Genomic DNA, 21,664 nt, shown 5'->3' with positions numbered 1-21,664 from the left:
AATCTTAAATCATAAATGATTTAATTAATAACATAAATATATATTATTAGATTAAATATCAATATCAATTTCATTTCTAAAATATTAATTTGACTTATACTAAGTCCAATATTAATATTTATTTTTCCTTTAATTCATAATGCAACTCGGGATAACTCAAACTTGAAATTATAATTATAATTAAGTTATCTACAATTTCTCTCATATTATTAAATTCATAACTAGAATATTATATAACAGACTCCACTATAACTTATCTAAAAATATAACTAAATCACAATTATATATTTATTAATTTTCCACTTGCATTAATAAATATAAAATTATTTATATGCAACCAATAGTTTAACTAAACTTAAAGGTTCTTTAATACCAACATCCACTCTATAACTAAATGAGTAGTATTTATTTAATTTTTGAAATTAATAATAATAATTTTTATTTTTAATTAATATTTTTTAAGAAATTGAAATTAATAAATAATTAACAATAAAAATAATAAATTTCAAATAATAAATCTAAAAATTGATTATTATTTTTTGATTGGTAACAGGTTGAAGCCAAGTTTGATTATTATTATTTGTTTTGATTAAGTAAAAATAGGTTTCAAAGGACCTAAAACCTTTACAACAGCAAAGTTCTAGAGAGAAGTAGGAGAAAAGAACAACAGAGAAAAGAAACCAAGAACAAACATGAAATTGGTCTCAGATAATAAAAGGAGGTCATAGAGGACAGTGTTGGAAAAGACAACAAAAGTCCAACAAAGGTACAACAACTGACCAGCTAAGGAGTATTGATCGGATTCACAGCCTGGTCCACCAAAGAATGCATGGTTTCAGTAGCAGCTTTCACCTCATCTTTCCTACTGGTTTTTTCGATCTTCTTCAAATGGGCCCGGGTATGCATACTAGGTCCTTGAGAATCAGCCCCCAAGGGAGAATCCTAACCTTTATCTGCCTCATTCTTCTTCAAGAAATTGGTTACTTTCATTATTTTGATTATTAGTTAAACTTGAGTAGATTCGAACCAAGACCTCCCAATTAAGAGGCTCACAATTTACTGTTGGGTTGTAGGCTCTTGCCTTCAAAAATTGAATTTTCAAAATTAATAAATAATCATTTTAATTTTTATTTTTTTTTAAATATTAAAATAAATCTAAAAATAAAATTTTCCTTAAAAGAATATATAATTATTTAACTTTTGTTTTCACATAGCTAAAATCTTCTAAAACATGCAATCACTATTTTCTCACTCCTTTGATATCTCCAATCATGCAACCATAATATATATTTTTCTCTATTTTTAGTATATTTGTTTTCACATGCATGTATAAGTTTAGTTATAACATGTTTTTACTCTCAATTAATCTTTTGCTTTTTCCAAAAAATTTGCAACCAAATCATTTTAGATATAAGAAAGATATTTGTCTATATTTAGAAAATTCATGATAATGACATGGTTATAATAATAAATTTAAAGTTGAAACCCTAACTATTCAATTTATTGTTTTCTTCCAATTTTCTATAATCAAAATTTCCTTATATTAGAAAGGGTTTTAAAAGAGTACATCATAATAATTTTCTAGATTTTCTACAATTTTCCTCAATCAAGTTTTTCTTGATCAATGTGTTTTCCTTTTCAAAATCTACAACACAATTTTTCATCCAGAATTAATACAATAAATTAATAAGCATTATGCAAACACCCAGGTAGACACAAGTAGATAGATCTTTCAATGAAATCCTATAATGGGTTTTCAAACCTTACCTCAAAAACTAAAATCTGAGACAATCTGTAAATGCATGCAAATGCAAACCCTCTGAAACTTTCAACAAATTTTTTGATCCAATTATGAATTTTTCTTCCCAAAACCTGTGTGTATAGAAATGAACTTGAATCTCTTAATAAATAGTTTAACTCTACCTAGAGTTTTCACTTTTCAAACATGTAATAGCCTCTCCTTAAAATAAACTTTTATTATTTAATCATTTCATGCACACTTAAAGAAATTTTTAATTAAAATATTCTTTTATATTTTATTTTCATCCACTTTATTAATTAGTGCAAGCACTATTTAAAATGTAGTTTATTATTTAAATTAATAGTAATAATTAAAGCTCATTATTTAAATGCAACTTTAATTTAATTATTATTAATTAAATAATTATAATAAAGCAATATTAATTTTTGATTAATTAAATATCATCATATTCTAATTTCTCTTTAAATAATTTTTCAAAATTAAACTTCTAAATTTATTAATTCTCAATATTATATGATTAACCTAAATATTATAATTAAATAATTTACCAAATAAATCACATAGTCAAATCCACATAAAAGCAACATTACTAAAATTGATCAAAACTGACAAAAACTTAAAAAAGTAAACAACACAAACAAAGATAAACTCATGGGTTTAAAAAGGGTGGAAAATCATATACATGTCCTCCTTCTCATGACAAGTAATTATGTTATGGTTGGGATTGAAACTAAACATTGTCACCTCATTCTTACCATTGAGTTATTGCGATAGGGCACACTCATCCTAGCAATTCAGAGAAGTCGATGCCTAGTACCTACAAATCTATATAAAATACGAGTATGTACGTATACATATATGTCTAAGCTAAACTAGCATACTTTAAAAAATTATTATTATTATTTTTGTAAATTAAGCTGAGAGATATCTAATTTGAAGATTTCTAATTTTTCCAAATATAAAAATTCCATTTAGACAAATTGCTCAATATTCTAGCCAAAATTCCAATATTCATGATATAGTATACATTTTTTATTAGTAACAATAAAATCATATGAAAGTTAGCATGAACTATAGAGAATTTGGAGAGAATATAACTGAAAATGAGAATTTGGTAGCTATTTTGTACAATGATTTCAGTGTTTTTTGATCTTCATGATTTGCAATTGATACATCATGTGTCTAAGATTTAAATTTGATTGTATTATAAAAGGGCTAATGTTATGTGAAGATAAGAATATTTTTAAATATATAAAATATAAAATCATTAAATAACATATGGAAAATTTCCTATAAATGTGGCTCATGCACCCATTGGATAAAAATGCCAACAAGCTGCCAACAATGCCGCTAAATTTAGCAAACTTCTTTTCTAAAACTGCAGACAAGTTTACCAACATTTTATTTGCAATTAGCTCACCTTCTTTAAATATTGAAATGGTTGTGCAGACTACCACTATGTGTCAAGCTGTGAAATAAATAGAATATTAAAATAATTTGTTAAATTTAAAATAGCATTATTTAGCAAAAGAAAGTCTAATGAATGTCAATTTTTTTAAAACTATCAAAATGTTTACATTGATGAATGCTACCCTATAGAAAGCTTCTCAACTTAACAAGAAATGTCAAGGAGCGGTACATCGTGTAGATCCTAACTAGTAGGTAACTTTGACTCCCTCTCTTAACCACATCAGACACATCAAACATAAAAGTAAAACAAATATGCACACCATACACATGCAAGTATGAGACAAGTACTATAGTAAGTCTTGAGTACAAATCATTGCATATTGATCCAGATTATTTAGAAAGATCATATGTTTGAATCTTTTTTCATATATATATATTTTTTAAAATTCTAAGCCTTTTTAATTGGCTTTTTTAGAGGTCTTTTGCTCAAAATTTCAAGTCATTGGTCCCTAAAAGTGGGAAGCCAAAGACTCATTATTTTAGGGACTGAAATTAGATTTTTTATTCTTTTTTCAAACGATGTAAATAGTTTTGAATTACGAGCTCTAGGTCAAAATTTATGACCTCAACAAGTTAGGGTAAACAAACACCTAGTTTTGAATAGTCTTAGTTAAATATTGTTGTTTTTATTATAGCCACATATACATTTTGAAATCATGGCTATGGTGAATTTTTATGTTCCATCATTGCATATATTCTTACATTTTCGAATAATATGATGACTTTTGGTTTGCATGCATCTCTTTCAAGTTTTTGCAAGTTTTTCCAGAAATTGAACATTGATATCGCAGGTACTTGATTCTCACCAAATATTGTGTTTCAACCCATTTTTTAAATCAGATAATATATTCAAACATGAAAACTCATCATTGTGAAAAATACTTATCATCTAATATCATCATGAAACCAACCACGTTTACTAACTAAGAACCATTAAAGCATCATTATTGCGCTAGTAATCATAATCATTAATCAACATGTAAAATATGATCAACGAAGTAATTCTTTATTGATATACATATAATCTAAGTCATGAAATAATGTCATAATTATAAATCTAATATCCTTGAAACTAACACATGCATGCAATAGGCATAAAAGAGTTTGGTAAATATAACGGAAAAGTAAACTATGGGTGAACATTACACCTAATCCAAAGCATACATATTAGTTTCCAAAATAAACTATTTAATTGGAGCTAGGTCCAAAATCATCCTTTGTAATCTCTATGCCCTTTTTCTTCCAAATCCTCTTCATCTCACTCCTTATTTCTCCCACATTAACATTTTTGAAAGTTTATTTATTCTTACTAGAGTATATTTCTTCATATTCCTAATTTTGCAAAACAAAGCCATATAGCAATTTTTCTTTCTTTGTCATATGTTTCTTTTACTTTATTCTTGATATGCAATGATTATATTTTGGTCTGAAACCCATTGCACGCATGATAATATCCATAAAAAGTTTCATTTCTTCTATAACCATTCATAAACTTATTTTTACATTCATTGGTTTTATGATCAAATCTATTCCAAGTAAAGTGTTGGACATTTGACTTCTACATTCTAGAGGCTTGTGACAAAATCAATGGAATTAAAAATAATCATTAAAATAAGGGTACCTTTGAGCATTAACTTAGTGAACCCATAAAACATTCATACTCATGCATGCATCCATAAGATTATGCAATCACTAAAACTTGTAGGTTACTGTCAAATCAACTTGCAAAAATGTAAAGCATGAAACATAACAGATTCATCAACACACTTGATATAATGATTTATATGGAAACCCAATTTGGGAAAAACCATCAGTAACATGCTACTCCTTTTCACTCTTCTGAAGTGATGCCTTGTGAAAGGCCAACCCTATTAAAAGTTACAATACACATTGTTAAATGTGACTCGTTAATGGATTTCAATCACCCTGTTAGAAGTGAGCCTTGTTAGAGGACTTTAGGCCATTCACTTGAAATGACACTCGGTTAAAGGATTTACAAATGACTGTTAGGTCAACCTTAATCCAAAGGATTTACCCTAGACTGATACAATTGTTAGAGATTGATCTTATACAACTTACAACTTCTCTTGCAGATTACAAATCTCTATTCAATCCTCAATTTTGCTTGGCCTTCATACTTTGTAGCTTTGATAGCATGTTCACCCTTCAAGCATTCATCTCCTTAAGCCTTCTTTCTTAGCATGCCATTGTAGACTCTTCTCTTAGGTCACTTGATGAAGCAAAACCCTTGACTCTTGTCTCCCTTAGATTCTCGCACATGACAACTTTGCTTCATGACCAAATATTCCTATAAGTAGGAAATTAAGATATTTTCCCACTCATTTTCCATTTCCAAATTTAGGGTTTGGATGGATTAAGTAGGATATAATGTATCTACCCCATATCTCATATCTCTTTTAGAAATTCCTTCTAGAATACATTTGAATTCACCTAATAACGATTTACCTCAAATTTTGTGCCACCAACTCATCAACCTTATCTTCCACCTAGTTCACAAAATTTAAGAAAACAAACTTGTCAGCGTAAATTCAGTGAACCTTCGATCTTTCAAGTAATGCAGTAGCTCGTCATTATCAATCTTTTGACACTCGGCACATACTGTATTGCTCAACATCCACTATGAAATTACTCAACACCTACTAAAGTTTACTGACGCTCGGCATCAACTAAACTTTACTCAACACCAACTGTTTTGCTTGACATACACTAGAATGAACTTTTACTTGGCTCCAACTAATTTTCTACTTGACTTGTACTAACTTTGCTTGGCACCTACTATCCACTCAGTCAAGCTTGGCAGACAAAATTTGTGTAACTTGTTCTTCTAAACTTTCTAAGTGTAACTAGACTTTGTAACCTTAAATATATTATCACTACATCATGTCATCACTATCTTAACTAATCATTGTACTTCATTACAAAATCATAACTCAACCTTTCCTCAAGGTGTTATTGTTACCTCTTATTGATCGAATCCTCTTCATCAATTAACTAAGTGATAGTACTTGAATCTTATAAGCAATTGTCTTAACAACAATTGCATGTTTGACATTAGCGACAAACACAATGATTGAAACACAATCTTCTTCAACAATCTCCTTCTTCCAATCATCTTTCTCAAAAATGATCTTTTCAATCAAATATCAACAATCTCCCTCTTTGTCATTGATGGCAAACCAAACTAATCAACCAAATCAACCAAACTAACTAGGTTAAAATAGTAAGACAATACCAAAAAGAAAAATGTATTGATATTTCTCCCTCTATCAAAAACTTTCATCTTCTGATTAGGTTACAAAATTGATTCTTTCTTATAACTCCCTCTTACTATATCTCCTCCTGACTAGGTAGATTAGGATTTCTCCCTCTGTCTCTCTGATCAAAAATCCCTTGATATCTCTCTCTTCCTCATTAATCGTATTGATATTGGCTTGATCTATCTCATCTTTGATCAGTAGAATATCTCCCTCTTTGACAAAAATCTCTTGATACCTTCCTCTGATCAGTAAATTCTCCCTCTACATTTGTACTAGCACATAGTCTTCTTCCTTTTGACTTGATCAGTAAAACTCTCCCTCTTTGACAATAATTCCAAAGACATATACCAGAAACATGTCATCTTAAACATGCAGATATAAGCTTTTGCAATTTCTTTAATTTCTCCCTCTCTCGCCTTGCTTGTGGCTGATTTTGGAGTGTTAGCTCTTTGATTAATTTAGGTAGCTCCTAAAGTAAGATCCTCTGCACCAATGTGTAACATATAAACATCAACTTGTTTGATGTAGGGCACTCCTCTTGCTACTTAGATAGCCTTTGATAGGGGTATGACCCCTAATTTACCTCTTAGATGCTCTTGAGCATCCTTAGGTAATGGTTTTGTGAAGCTATCAGCAATTTGCTTCTTTGTGTTAACATATTCCATCTTCACCTCTTTATCTTGAACTAACTCTCTCAAGTAATAATAATACTTGATTGCAATGTGCTTTGTCTTTGTGTGCATCACTGGATTCTTTGATATATTTATAGCACTTGTATTATCACAATGAAGTATCACTAATTTTGTGATTTTTTCCTTTATTCCTTTGAGTAGTTGTTTGATCCATACAATGTTTGTGCAATTTATAGCAGCATCAACATATTCAACTTCAATAGTAGATTGTGAAGTACAACTTTGTTTCTTACTAGTCCATATAAATAGTCTTTTTTCGTAGAAAAATGCTCCTCCACTAGTGCTCTTTTTGTCATCAATTTTTCTAGCCCAATTAACATTAGTGTAGGCTCTCAATTCAAATTTTTCATTCTTCTTCTAGTAAAGACCAAAATCTTTTCTTCCTTTAAAATATCTCATTATTCTCTTCACAACCATTAAATGATTCTTCTTGGGATTAACAAAGAATCTTGTAACTACCCCTATATATAATGCAATATCAAATCTGCTATACACTATATATTGCAATTTGCCAATCATAGACTTGTACAATGTTTGGTTCACTTCAAAAGAATCATCATTCTTTGACAACTTGTGTCTTGTCACCATAGGAGTACTTATTGGTTTGGAATCCTCCAATCCAAAAGTTTTCAGTATCTCCTTAACATACTTTGATTGAGTGATGTATATACCATATTTCATTTGATATACTTGCAAACCCACAAAAAATTTGATCTCTCCAAACATAGAAATTTCAAATTCTTGCTTCATCTGATTTGCAAAATCCTTACATAAAGCATCTTGACCTCCAAATATGATATCAACAACAAATGTTTCAGATAACAAAATACTTTTGCATCTCTTTGTCTTTGTGTACAGATTGTTGTTATCATTAGTCCTCTCAAATCTAATCTTCACAAGATAATTATGAAGTCTCTCATACCATGCTCTTGGTGCTTATTTCAAACCATATAGAGCTTTGTGCAATATACACACCATGTTCTCATTTTTATCATCAACAAAACCTTTTGGTTGTTCTATGTAAATGTCTTCCTTTAATATGCCATTCAGAAATGTAGATTTAACATCCATCTAATAAATTTTGAAACCTTTGTATGCAACATAAGCAAGCAGAGTTCTTACTCCTTCCAATCTAGCAATAGGGGCAAATGTATCTCTATAGTCAATTCCTTCTTCTTGTGCATATCCCTTACAAACTAATCTTGTTTTGTTTCTTGTGACTTCACCATTCTCATCTAGCTTGTTTTTGAATACCCACTTGGTACCAATCACATTCTTATCCTCTAGTCTAGGAACTAAACTCCATGTTTTGTTCTTCTTTATTTGTTCAATCTCTTCTTCCATGACTTTGTAGCAGTCAACATCTTCTAATGCATCTTTTACTATTTTGGGTTCTTTCATGCTCAGCAAACATGTTTTACTTCTCAATATATTTCTTGTCATTGTTATAGCATCTTTATCTCTAATGATTTGAGCAACAAGATGATGTCTCTTGACATACTTAGATAAACTTGGCTCAGTTCTTGTTTCTTCATTTTGTCTTTCAACTTTAGAATCACTATGTATATCTCTGTCAAGTAATTCAACATCTCTTTCATGCATATTAATCTTAGAATTAGAATGTGCATCCTCTTCATTTTGTAACTCGGCATCTAAATGTAGCTCGGTTCCTGATTGCAACTTGGCATTCATAGGGTGTGACTTGGTTGTCATTGTAACTTATTGATTTGAAACTTCATTTGCAACATCTTCTTCAGCAGGCATTCCTTCATAAAAGTATATAGGTTCAGCCTCATGTACTTCTGTATATTCATCAAAGTTCACATTTGTACTTTCCACAATTTTGCTAGTGTTAGTATTCAAACACTTATAAGATATACTTCTTGTGGAATATCTTAGGAATATACCTTCTTCACTTTTTGCATCAAGCTTTCCATTCTTAACATCTTTAAGAATGTAACATTTGCTTCCAAATATCTTAAAGTATTTTACATTGGGTGAGTATCCATACCATAGTTCAAAAGGTGTTGAATGAGTACCTTTCTTGATTTGCACATGGTTCAAGGTATAAACAACTGTACTTACAACTTCTCTCTAGTATTTCAAAGCAACATTCTTCTCCATCATGAGTGTTCTAGATTATAGATTTGTTTCTCCTTTCAACTATTCCATTTTGTGGAGGTGTTTAGGGGCAGATGTCTGTCTTTTGATTCCTTTGTCCTTACAAAACATCTCAAATTCTCTTGATGTGAATTCTCCTCCTCTATCAGATCTCAAACATTTCAAACTTTTACCTATTTCCTTTTCAACTCTTGTCAAGTACCATTTAAACATTTGAAAAGCATTAAATTTATGTTTTAAAGACATGACTGTCATCATCCTAGAATAGTCATCAAGAAGTAGCATTATGTACTTATCTCCCTTGTAGCTTTGCACTTCAATTGGTCCACACAAGTCAGTATGAACAATCTCTTGTATTTTTTTAGAGGTATGAGTTTTAAAACTTGACTTTGTCATTTTTCCTAACTGACATTGTTTGCACATTACATTATCATGCTTCTTCAACTTAGGAAAACCTCTAACTTTCTTCATGTTACTGATACTAACTAAGTTATCAAAATTAACATGACATAACCTTTTATGCCATAACCATACATCATCAAATTTTACAACAAGACAAGTAGAATCCTCTATATCAAGATAGAATGGATTACTTCTAGTTTGATCCCCTTTTCCAATCAATTTTTCATTTGTGTCATATATCTTAGCAATCTTGTTTTCAAACTCAACCTTGCATCCCAAATTGTGCAGTTGTCACACACTTAACTATTTATAGTTTAGTCCTTCAACATAGTAAGCATTGTCACATGAAATCTTATCTGTAAGTTTGATAGAACCTTTTCCTTTTATCAAACATGGTGCATCATTACCAAATCTTACACTATTTCCATCATAAAAATTTAGGGCAATGAACTTACTTTTGTCTCCAGTCATATGATGTGAGCATCCACTGTCAATGATCCATCTATCATTTTTGTTCACAAGTCACAAGTGTAGTTGCCTCATCTTCATCAAATTCATCTTCATTGCAACATACACTACTTGATCATCATGTTCATCAGAATCATCCCTTGTTTCCTCTTCAGCAATATAACATGACTTCTTCCCTTTATCTTTGTAATCTTTGATATCATCTTCTCTTTTGATCTTGTACTTGTCACTATTTTTGTAGTTCTTCTTCTGTGTACATCTTGTAGCAATATGACCAACCTCATTGCAATTGAAATAAATGATGGGAAATTTACCTTTGAACTTACTTTACCTTTGTGAAATCTTTTTGCCAGTAGTGCTTCCAATTGTTCAACATCTTCCTCGTCTGCATCACTGTCAGTAGACACATATTTTATCTTTCTCTTCTTCTTTTGTTTCACCTCATCAAAATCTTTCAATAATAGCTTAGTTTTGAAAGCAGATTCAAGACTCTTAGGTTTATAATTATCAAAGTTAGATAGCTCAAAAGCAATGAGTCTACCTACCAAACCTTCGAGGGTTAGATTATTTCCTGGAATATGTCTTAGTTCTTGAATTGTAGAAACTCTAATAGCATAAATAGGCAGTAGAGTTATCAAGACTTTGCTTAACACAATATCACCATCTAACTGACGAGTAGCTCCTTTTATTGCACTAACAACTTCTTTTATTCTAGCAACATATTGAGAAATATTCTCACCTTCTTCCATTCTCATATCATCAAACTTACCTCTAAGAATCTCAGATTTGGCTCTTTGAACATTTTTGTCTCCTCTATAGATGGTGGCTAGGGCATCCCACATTTTCTTTGCACTATCAAGACCTTTGATATCATCAAATTCAGCATAGCTTAGGGCAAAGGCAATCTCCAACATCACATGATTGTGTTTTTTCTTCTTCTTCATATCTTCAACAGTTAGGACTCCAACTAGATCAACTTGTTCCACATAAATGGTAGATTGTGCATGATCTCCAAGTCCTCCAAGGTGTAGCTTCATCAAAATTTTCCATGCAAGAAAGTTATCTCTATTGAGTGAATCAGTTATCCAAGGTCTAGATGTATAAATAAAAAAATTCACAAGTTAGTGAACCCATAAAACATTCATACTCATGCATGCATCAATAAGATTACGTAATGACTAAAACTTGTAGATTATTGTCAAATCAACTTGCAAAAGTGTAAACTATGAAACATAATAGATTCATCAACACACTTGACACAATGATTTACGTGGAAACCCAATTTGGAAAAAACCACCAGTAACATGCTACTCCTTTTCACTCTTTTGAAGTGATGTCCTGTGAAAGGCCAACCCCGTTCAAGGTTATAATACACATTGTTAAATGTGACCCAGTTAAGGGATTTCAATCACCCTATTAGAAGTGAGCCTTGTTAGAGGACTTTTGGCCATTCACTTGGAATGCTGTCTGGTTAAAGAACTTACATATCACTGTTAGGTCAACCTTAATCCAAAGGATTTATCCTAGACTAATACAATTGTTAGAGAGTAACAGTAGAGCTTTGATTTGATACAACTTACAACTTCTCTTGCAGATTACAGATCTCTATTTAGTCCTCAATTATGTTTGGCCTTCATACTTTGTAACTCAGATAGCTTGCTCACCTTTCAAGCATTCATCTCCCTAAGCCTTCTTGTTTAACATGTCATTTTAGACTCTTCTCTTAGGTCACTTAATGAAGCAAAACCTTAACTCCTTGTCTACCTTAGGTTCTCACACATGACAACTTTGCTTCATGACTAGACATTCCTATAAGTAGGAAATTAAGATATTTTCCCACTCATTTTCCATCTTCCAAATTTAGGGTTTGGATGAATTAGGTAGGATACAATGTATCTACCCCATATCTCATATCTCTTCTAGAAATTCCTTCTAGAATCCATTTGAATTAGCCTAAAAATGGTTTACCTCAAATTTTGTGCCACTAGCTCATCAACCTTATTTTCCACCTTGTTCACAAAATTCAAGAAAACAAACTTGTTGGCTTAAATTTAGTGAATCTTTGATCTTTCAAATAATGCAGTAGCTTGACATTATCAATCTTCTAACACTTGACACACACTATGTTGCTCGACATCTATTGTGAAATTACTCGGCACCTACTAAAGTTTATTGATGCTCAGCATCAACTAAAATTTACTTAACATCAACTGTTTTGCTCGACATACACTAGAATGAACTTTTACTCAGCTCCAACTAATTTTCTACTTGGCTTGTACTAACTTTTCTCGGCACCTACTATCCACTCATTCAAGCTTGGCAGATAAACTTTGAGTAACTTGTTCTTCTAAACTTTCTTAGTGTAACCAACCTTTGTAACCTTAAGTAGATTATCAATACATCATGTCATCACTGTCTTAACTGATCCTTGTACTTCATTATAAAATCATAACTCAACCTTTCCTCTAGGTGTTATTGTTACCTCTTATTAATCAAATCCTCTTCTTCAATCAACTAAGTGTTAGTAATTGAATCGTATAAGCAATTGTCTTAACAAAAAATAACAGGTTTGACATCAATGACAAAACAATGATTGAAACATAGAGTCTTCTTCAACAATCTCCTTCTTCCAATCATCTTTCTCAACAATGATCTTCTCAATCAGATGATCAACAATCTCCCTCAACTTGTACCTTCAAGTCAATAATTAGCTCATTTTATTGATTTAATTCTTCATTGACCTTCTTATATCTTTCTTTGAATTTCTTGATTTGGTCCTTCCACTTTATGATGTACTCGTTTGCTTCTTTGATATTTTCTTTCAATTGTCTTTTTTCACATTCAAGATTTTCAAGATCATTGCAAGTAGTTTTGATGAAGGGTACTCCCCAAGTTAATAACACAAACACACGATATAAATGGAGAAATAACAACAAATTGCAAGAGCAGGAAATCAACTTCTTATTATAACAAAGTATGGAATCACAAACTTGAGAAATATAACATGCAAAGCCACATGGGAATTTTCCTTATTATACCCTTTCATCCAAAGACACCATATACATCCCCAAAAGTGTCCTAGACAACTCTATGAACCTTCATTATATAGACAAATTTTAACCACCCAAGAAGGTTCTACAAATTTTAATCCCAAACTTTGAGGCTGACCAAACCTAGAATATTATTATTCATATTCTATTACATTGGAGTAGGGCCAAACAAATTTAAGAACACAAAATAAATTTTGAAGGGACTTCATATGTGCCCATTTTAGGTGGCACAACTTTTGGAGACCATAACTCCCCACTAGTTGCTTAGATTGGCTATTAAAACCACATTTCAAAAATGCCATAGAGTTCTCTAGACCACTTAAACCACACAAGCTCTAATTAGCCAAGGTTTAACCCCTTTTCAAATCTTGTAAATCCTTTAGAATTGAGTTCAAAGTTTTTATACCCTACTACCAATATCATTTTTTTAATAACTTCACAAATATACTTGATTTTGCAATGAAACTTTATTGGTAGCATAATATATCTGAAATGAACATCCAAGGAAGAAATTAGAATATTCCAAGCTCAAATGATCAACTTACTAAAAATAGTGAGGTTCCAAAAGTAGCAACTCTACACTAAGATAACTCTTATTAAAAAAGACAATCTAGAAATATTTTTGGGTGATTCAAGATTTCCCTTACAACTAGGATGGTCTTGCATCAAGTTTATAGTTATCCATCCATACGAGTTCCTTCATCATCTTTCTTATAAGCCATCTATTCAGCTTTAAAGATCACTTAGAAGAATGTTGATTATACACTAAACTTTTACATTTTTATTCTATTCTATTTTTGGGATGGGGGTGAATGAACATATAAACCAAAATAAACTATCAAAATTCAATATTTAGTACATGAGACATTAAGGATGGAATTAATTCTAGATGAAGAACCAACAACACATGGACACTAAGATTTTATAAGAAAAACTAGACTAGGAAAAACACAAAGATAATTTACTTATGTATATGGTCTAATTAGAAAAAATGTTAGGAGCTCATACTTGATACTTGATACCAGAGGCTCACTGCCAATACAACAATGAATATAGATAGGAACTCACTACTCCAGACTTGCAAAGAAAGGCTTAGTACCAAAGTAGCAAGATACAAAAATGATCTGGATCTTATATAGTCAAGACTCACTGTTCTAGGGATAAGGTACATAAAAATATCTACAAAGGATAAAGATGGGTTCTCTTGATCATGCAAATAGTTTGCATGACATTTTTCAACCTCAACAACACACTATTACTACCTCTCTCTTTTTCCACTATTAGTGAACACTAATCTCCTAATTGTAAATCTTCATTAGTTCATTCATAATCCACTTATTCTCACTCATATTTTGCTAAAGCACAAAATGTACTTATATACAATATAGATCATTGGAGATTACAACAAGGTCGACCATTCAAAATAATATTACAATTTAAGTTACAAGTTGACTAAGGTAATAACAAAATGCAATAAGGGCCCATGACAGAAGCATCCAAACCAAAGCATAAACTAAACCCAACCAAATAGATAAATATTAAATGCATATGTCCCACGTAACATAAATCCATCGAGATAAGAGATAAACATTAAATGTATAACCCATACCTAAATCAAGAAGCATGATCCACTTTAGGATAGAGAGGGACTATGAACATGTTGTACATAGATTGATGCCATATTCACAATTACTATAACAATTTCCATAACCATTTAAATTGCAGAACACTGGCTAAAGAAACAATTAACTTTCCAATTGAATTTAGACATACATAAACCATGGTGAGATCCACACACTACGTTAGGAACAATACCGCTTTCCAACATTTCATGCCAAAAGCCAACACAATATGTTTTTGGACCAGACCACAAATTGAAAACCACAACAAACTTCATTTGCCTTAAAGTCACCACATATGCTTCAATGAATAAATTAGCTCCAAAATTCTTTACATTCTTCCTCTGAATACTTCATACATTTCACCCAACTAGGTCAACCAAGATATAGCAAAATTAAATACAACTAGAAACTACACATTTCATGCAATGCTTGGTCTTACCACAAAAAATGCAAAACCAAAAATAAGTACTTGATGAAATGTAAACAATTTGATGAATTGTTCCATACTAAGAGAAACATAAGAATTAATAGATTGAAGTTCCAAACCTTTTATCTCTTGTTTTATACAACTATACCATGTACAACCTTGATTATAGGTTATTGAGTAATTAGAAATATATTATCCAAACTACAAAACCATATACATAGCTAAAGAGAAACACGTGCACAAACATGAAGGAAGAACCTAATAATCACCAACAATCACAACATAAGTCAACATGTGTATGTTGACATCAATGACTACCAATATAGGCTATGCATAATGCTCTCTTTCTAACATCATTAATAAAATCATCAATTAAAAAACTCTTACAAAGTATTCATTCCTTTTGCATTTTTTGAATAATTCACAATATGACCTTTCTCGAGGAAACATTTACCCCATTTTTACCAAATCCATTTTTTGAGTCCATAATCTCAAGATTATCTAATAAATGCAAATTGGAATCAAGATCCACAACTCTTTCTAGGTTATAAAGTTGGTTTCTCAAAAAATAAAATTTATTTAATGCTTGTAATGGATCATAGGGTTTCCTTAATTTTTTCTGGTGCTTAAAGATCCTAATATTTGAGGCACTATTTTTTAACCAAATCTATCTTAGTAATCTCTTAGGTTAATGATTGATTAAGTCATAATTTGGTGTCTAATCCATTTAGTACAAAAACAAAAAAATAACATTTAAAAAAAAAATCTTCCTCTTGAGGTAGTTATGTATGAAGTCAATCAAATCACACCCATTAGAAAGAGATTTGTCACTTACATGGTCGTCAAATTGATTGTCTCATCATTTAATGATTATGTCCATTATAAAATCCATTATTGTCCATTAGGTAAAAGAACCACAATCTTTGAAATGCTCCCAAACTAGCTCTATTTTGGAAGAGATGATGAATGCTTTGCTTTTGTTTTTGTTTTGCATGACCCACAATTCATGTTCTCCCTCCATATTTGTTTGCTTCTTGTTACTAATTCCTTGTGCCAATTTCTAATGAAGGACAAACTAGGATTTCTATCATTTTTACACTCATTGAATTTGTCATTCCAATTTTCTCTCTTTTCAAAAGGAGCCAACCATTATGTATGATCGAATCTTATTAGTGTTGGAGGTTGGTTTGTTGCTTTCTTCCTCCACATAGTTTCTCTTGCCTTTTCCATCATCGCTTCTACAAACTCCTTCCTTGCTAAATCTCCTTTGTACCTTTCCAAGTGGGATTAAGTTTGCCTTAGTAATAAATCTTAAGATTGCCCAAAATTTTGAAGGCTTACTAACAATATGGCTTCCCTTTGTTAATTTTGACATCTATGCTATTATTCAAACTTTCCTTCCTAAATAATTATTTTACTGATTATTTTTATTTTAGATATTTATTTATTTAAATGTATATTTTATTTATTTACATCTAAAAAATAATTTCTTGTTTCAAATCCAAAATTGAAGGACTCTTTATTTTTTTGAAATTCTTACATATAAAATTTTATTTTTATTTTCCAATCTAAAATTGAAGGGTTCTTAATATGATGATGAAGTTGACTAACTCAAAATGAACCTCAAATCTTGCTAAGTAGAATGTCTCAAACATCACTAAAAATAAGATTGATGTAAAGACCATTTACAAAACAGTTAACTTTCAATCTTTAGTTTTTAATAAAAGAAATACCAAAATATATTCTTCCCATTTTTTTCACACATAAATCAAAATTGTACTTCCAGACCAAATTCTAAATAAAATGAAGATTAAATGTTTACCACTTATTTATACTATACAATCAAATTATATATTTAGAAATATCAAACCCTTAAATTATTTATTGTTGTTTTAAAATATTAAAATATTATACAATTAAACTATATATTTTTAAATATTAAATCCTTACATTATTTATTATTATTTCGTAGTTAATTCATAGTTAAACATTAGGTCATGATAAACATTTCCCAAAAAATCCTCCTTGTTGCTTCTTAATAAGATAGGTGATAAATGTCTTTATAAATTAGTTAAGTTATATATTTTGTATCTAATTTTATAAAATATTGGTCTTTGGTTTGAGTTGAACACACCACATAATAATAATTAATCTAGACTTAGCCCCATTACTGATAATAAAAATATGTTTGATTAAAAGTGTGAAGCTTAATCACTAGTTAGATTCTATAGATAAATTAATAATATAGAAACACAAACAACAAGGGGCACAAACACTAAAATTCCTTCCTTTAATGTGGTAGATTTTGTAGAGAAATATCAATTTGATGAAAAAATTGGAGCATGTTTAAAATTGAAGCCAATCAAACCCAAAATGTAATTTAAAAACATTGAAGAAATCTTCACCCAACCGTAGTGTAATGTTTTTACAGATAAGGATAGATGAAAATAGTAATGTAAAACTTTTATAGTTTGAAAAATACTATTTCAAAATAAATTTCAAAAGAAAAAGAAATTTAAATTTATCTGAAATAAAATATTGGAAATAAGAGTAGACTATATTGAAAAATTTTAATGTTAAATTTTTTATTGTTATAGCACTATGTAATCAAAATAAATAAACAACAAAAACTAACATTTTCTTCAATTAAAATATCAAAAAATAAAACAAGGTATATTGACAATATCGAACTAAGAAAGTAATGGACATCTTTCATGATACAAGTGAAGAACAAAGTTCAAACGATAATAAAATTACTTTATCAAAAACTAATAAAGATTAGAAATTTAGAAAAGAGTCTACAACACAAAGGTAAATTGTGAGCCTCTTATCTTGGGTTTGAGTATGCTTGAGCTCAATAAATAATAATAATTAATTGCAACACATAATAAAAATCTATCTTGACTTTGACCTCTTACTATAAAAAAGAAGAAGTAAAGACTAGAAAATCAAAAGAACAATATAAAAAAACTTTATGTAGTGAAAATTAAGACATTTTCAAAACCTATAAAGGTTTAGTTAAAGCTAAAACATTTAGGACAAATAAAGTAAAAGAGCACCTAAATAGGAAGAAGACAAGAAAAGTGAAAAAAAAATCTACTACATTGTATACATCAAACTACACACTAAAACAAATTTTTAGTTGTTTCAAAATTTGTCAAGATGGAAAATGATAAATCTAGTTTATAGCTAAATTAAGTTTGTGCGTCCTAGAGAAATACACAAACAAAGAGAAAAATATAATCTAACCACCTTCAATAGTTAATGAGATCGTGTCCACGTCAAATCAACATGTCCCCATGCTAAGATGGTGATTTCCATTACATGGGAAGTTGTCAAACTAGATGATATATTTTGTTTATTATCGTCTTCAAAGTTGAATTGAAAAATCTAATGTATAATTTCCAATTAAAAATATTGTTAATAGGATTGATTTTAGAAACATAGATTTTTGGTTGATGCTACCATTTATATGATTTGTAGCTCATAAACATGTACAAAATGTTTGAATATTAAGAATGGAGATTGAGAGTGTCACAGTTGACAAAATAAGGAGTTTGTCTAAACTGGACCCTTCCTTTGTTGTTAAGAATGGAAAAGCTTGGAATGAGTAGAATTATTGTGCTTTTGTCCAGCATTGGAGTCCTTTAGCAAGAAAGTTAAAGTAAAGGTAGTAGATTATATATTATTTTCCTCCCTTGAATACAACTATTTCATCACTATTTGATGGAAAGAGATTTAATGCTTGTAAGAGATTTTTTTTCCTTTTATTTAGATATGATTGTGTGCTTAATACACATGTACTGAAAAGTGTAGTCCATATAATGCATGGAAAGGAAACACACCTACTATAATGGTCATGGGAGGATCATATGAGTGTGGTTGTGGGGGTGCTTGCCATCTAAGATAAATTAGGATGAAACTCCATCTGAACATAATTAATAAAGAGCTTCTTACTCTTCACAATACTATTTCTAAAGAAGAGATATTTGATGAAAAGAGAGGAGATTTAATTGATGATCATGGAAGAAAAAATCAGAGGATTAACCTTTTTCTAAATCCATTTTCAATTCTACTGAAACAACAAGGAATCACAAGCTTGAGATAGAGGTATAGGGGAAATGGATGAAGATCTATAACAAAGAGGGTTGGACTAAGAAATAGGGTGAGAAGAAGGAAATGGATAGATAACATTAGAGATACAAGGACATAAAATAGAGAAATTATGGGGAGAAGTAGAGATATAAATATATCGATAGAGAAAGGGAGAGATAGAAAGATAAAAATATGCCAAGATCTAGAAAGAGAGGGAGAAATGTGGAAAATATATAATTAAATTAATTCAAACAATTATATTGTTCAAATAATTTTTAATTAAGATTATAATTGTAATATAGTCGCTTAAAATTTTGTTAGATATTTATATGTATTTTGTATTTTTGAAAAATAAATAATTTATAAAAATATCCATTATATATTAAATATTAGAATAACATAATTATAAAATAAAATTTTAAAAGTCTGCAATATTAATTTTAATTACAATTGTAGCTAATTTTAAAATCTACCAAAGTAATCAATAAGTTCAAATTATAAAATTTAAATTATAAACTTTAATAATTTAACATAAATTTCAAAGAAATTATAACTTATAACCTTTTTTAAATATTTTTTTTGTAATTATGATTCTCAAGTTTTTAATAATTTGTATAAATAATTAAATAGCTAGAATAAGTGCCATTTTAAAAAATATATATATAAAATATAAAATGAAAAAAAAAGACTTAAGTTAATGCGAGAAGTACTTTACCAAAAATAATGTTAAAAAATATATTTCTTTGAAAAAGCCACATTGTTTAATGCCCTATTTAACCAATTCTTAAATGTTGAAAGGATTGGTGAGAGCTACCGTAGAAGGCAAAACACCTCAAAGTATCCCATTATTTAACGTTTACATTAGAGGAAATCCAAGTGCAATGGAAAATGTAGTCAATGCAACATTTTAGGGCAAATATTAGGAAACCAAATATAAATTCCATGGAACTTGTGATTACCAAGTATACATTTGGTTTCTCAAATATAAATTGACTAAAATATACCAAGTATATGCATCTATCTACCAACAATGAATTTAACATTACAATGGAGGTTTTTAACTTGAACAAATTTGTGAACATGTTTTTTATTGACATTTGATTCAATGGCTTAGGTGATAACTTGTGTAGCACCTTTTGTTCTTGGCAATATATATCAGATATTGATTATGTTTACTTTGGGAACATTGATGTTGTGGATGCATGGGAGCTTCTTGATCATACGGGTATATATTTTGATTGGAGGTAGTTTCCCACCTAAGACTTAAATTTAACCATTCTTTTGTGTTGTACATGAGTACTTATTTTGTAGTTTGGAGTTGCGATTCCTAGTTTCTCTTGTTTGTATCCTTTATCAATATATTCACTTCTTGAAGAAGGGTATTGGAGTTGCCAAATAGATTTATTCTATCTTTGATATAACAATAATTTTGATAAGCATGTATTTTTCTAGCTTCTAGAAACCCACACCCAACGATTCTAATCATAACTATCTACTCCATCTATTATGCTAAAGTTCATGTTTGATGGCTTGGCTTGGTTTTATGTGTGAACATGACTTCCATATCAAGTGAAATTTTACTTTATTTCTTTAAGGAAAGTATGAATGAGAGCAAAGGGCAAACTTCTAGTGATCAAACTAAATAAATTAACAAGCAACCTTATTCTTTTGATGATAGGGTTGGATCATTGACAAATCACCTGGTGAAAGCTTTGACAAAAGAATACAAGGTCATCAACTGATGGCCAAGTTGAATCAATTTCAAATTTAGCACAAGAAGAGGTGATGCGACTGCTTGATAGCCCTGATTACTATGCAACATTGGGATCATCTCGCATTGAGAATATAGATTCTGCTACTTTAAAGAGAGAGTACAAGAAAAATGTACTTTTGATATTTTGTAATTGTGGAAGAAAACAAATCCAGTTGCATCTTATTTTGGGTTCTTTCAGTTAACATCTATCTTGTTTCAAAGTTGGAACAACATGGTGTTATAGGTCTTTGAATAACCAGGGTTCAATTGCAATTATTTCACCCTTCATGAATGATATGAGATACTTCTAGTGTTATTTTTAGCAAAGCAAAAGAATAGTCTATGGTATGACATGTTACATCATACTATTTAGTCGGGGGAAGGGAAGGATATAAAAATGCCTCTTACAGTGTAGCGCGAACAATTTCATTTAGGCCATCATAGATTATCTAGCCAGAGCCCTTTAAGGAACCAAATCTTTGGTGAATATTCTGTAGAAGATGACATCCATTCTCCTTAGTTCA

Source organism: Cupressus sempervirens, chromosome 6 (assembly GCF_028749045.1).
Source record: "Cupressus sempervirens isolate cs-2001-9-10 chromosome 6, ASM2874904v1, whole genome shotgun sequence".
Classification (NCBI taxonomy): Eukaryota; Viridiplantae; Streptophyta; class Pinopsida; order Cupressales; family Cupressaceae; genus Cupressus; species Cupressus sempervirens.
Note: the sequence above shows the minus strand (reverse complement) of the source record.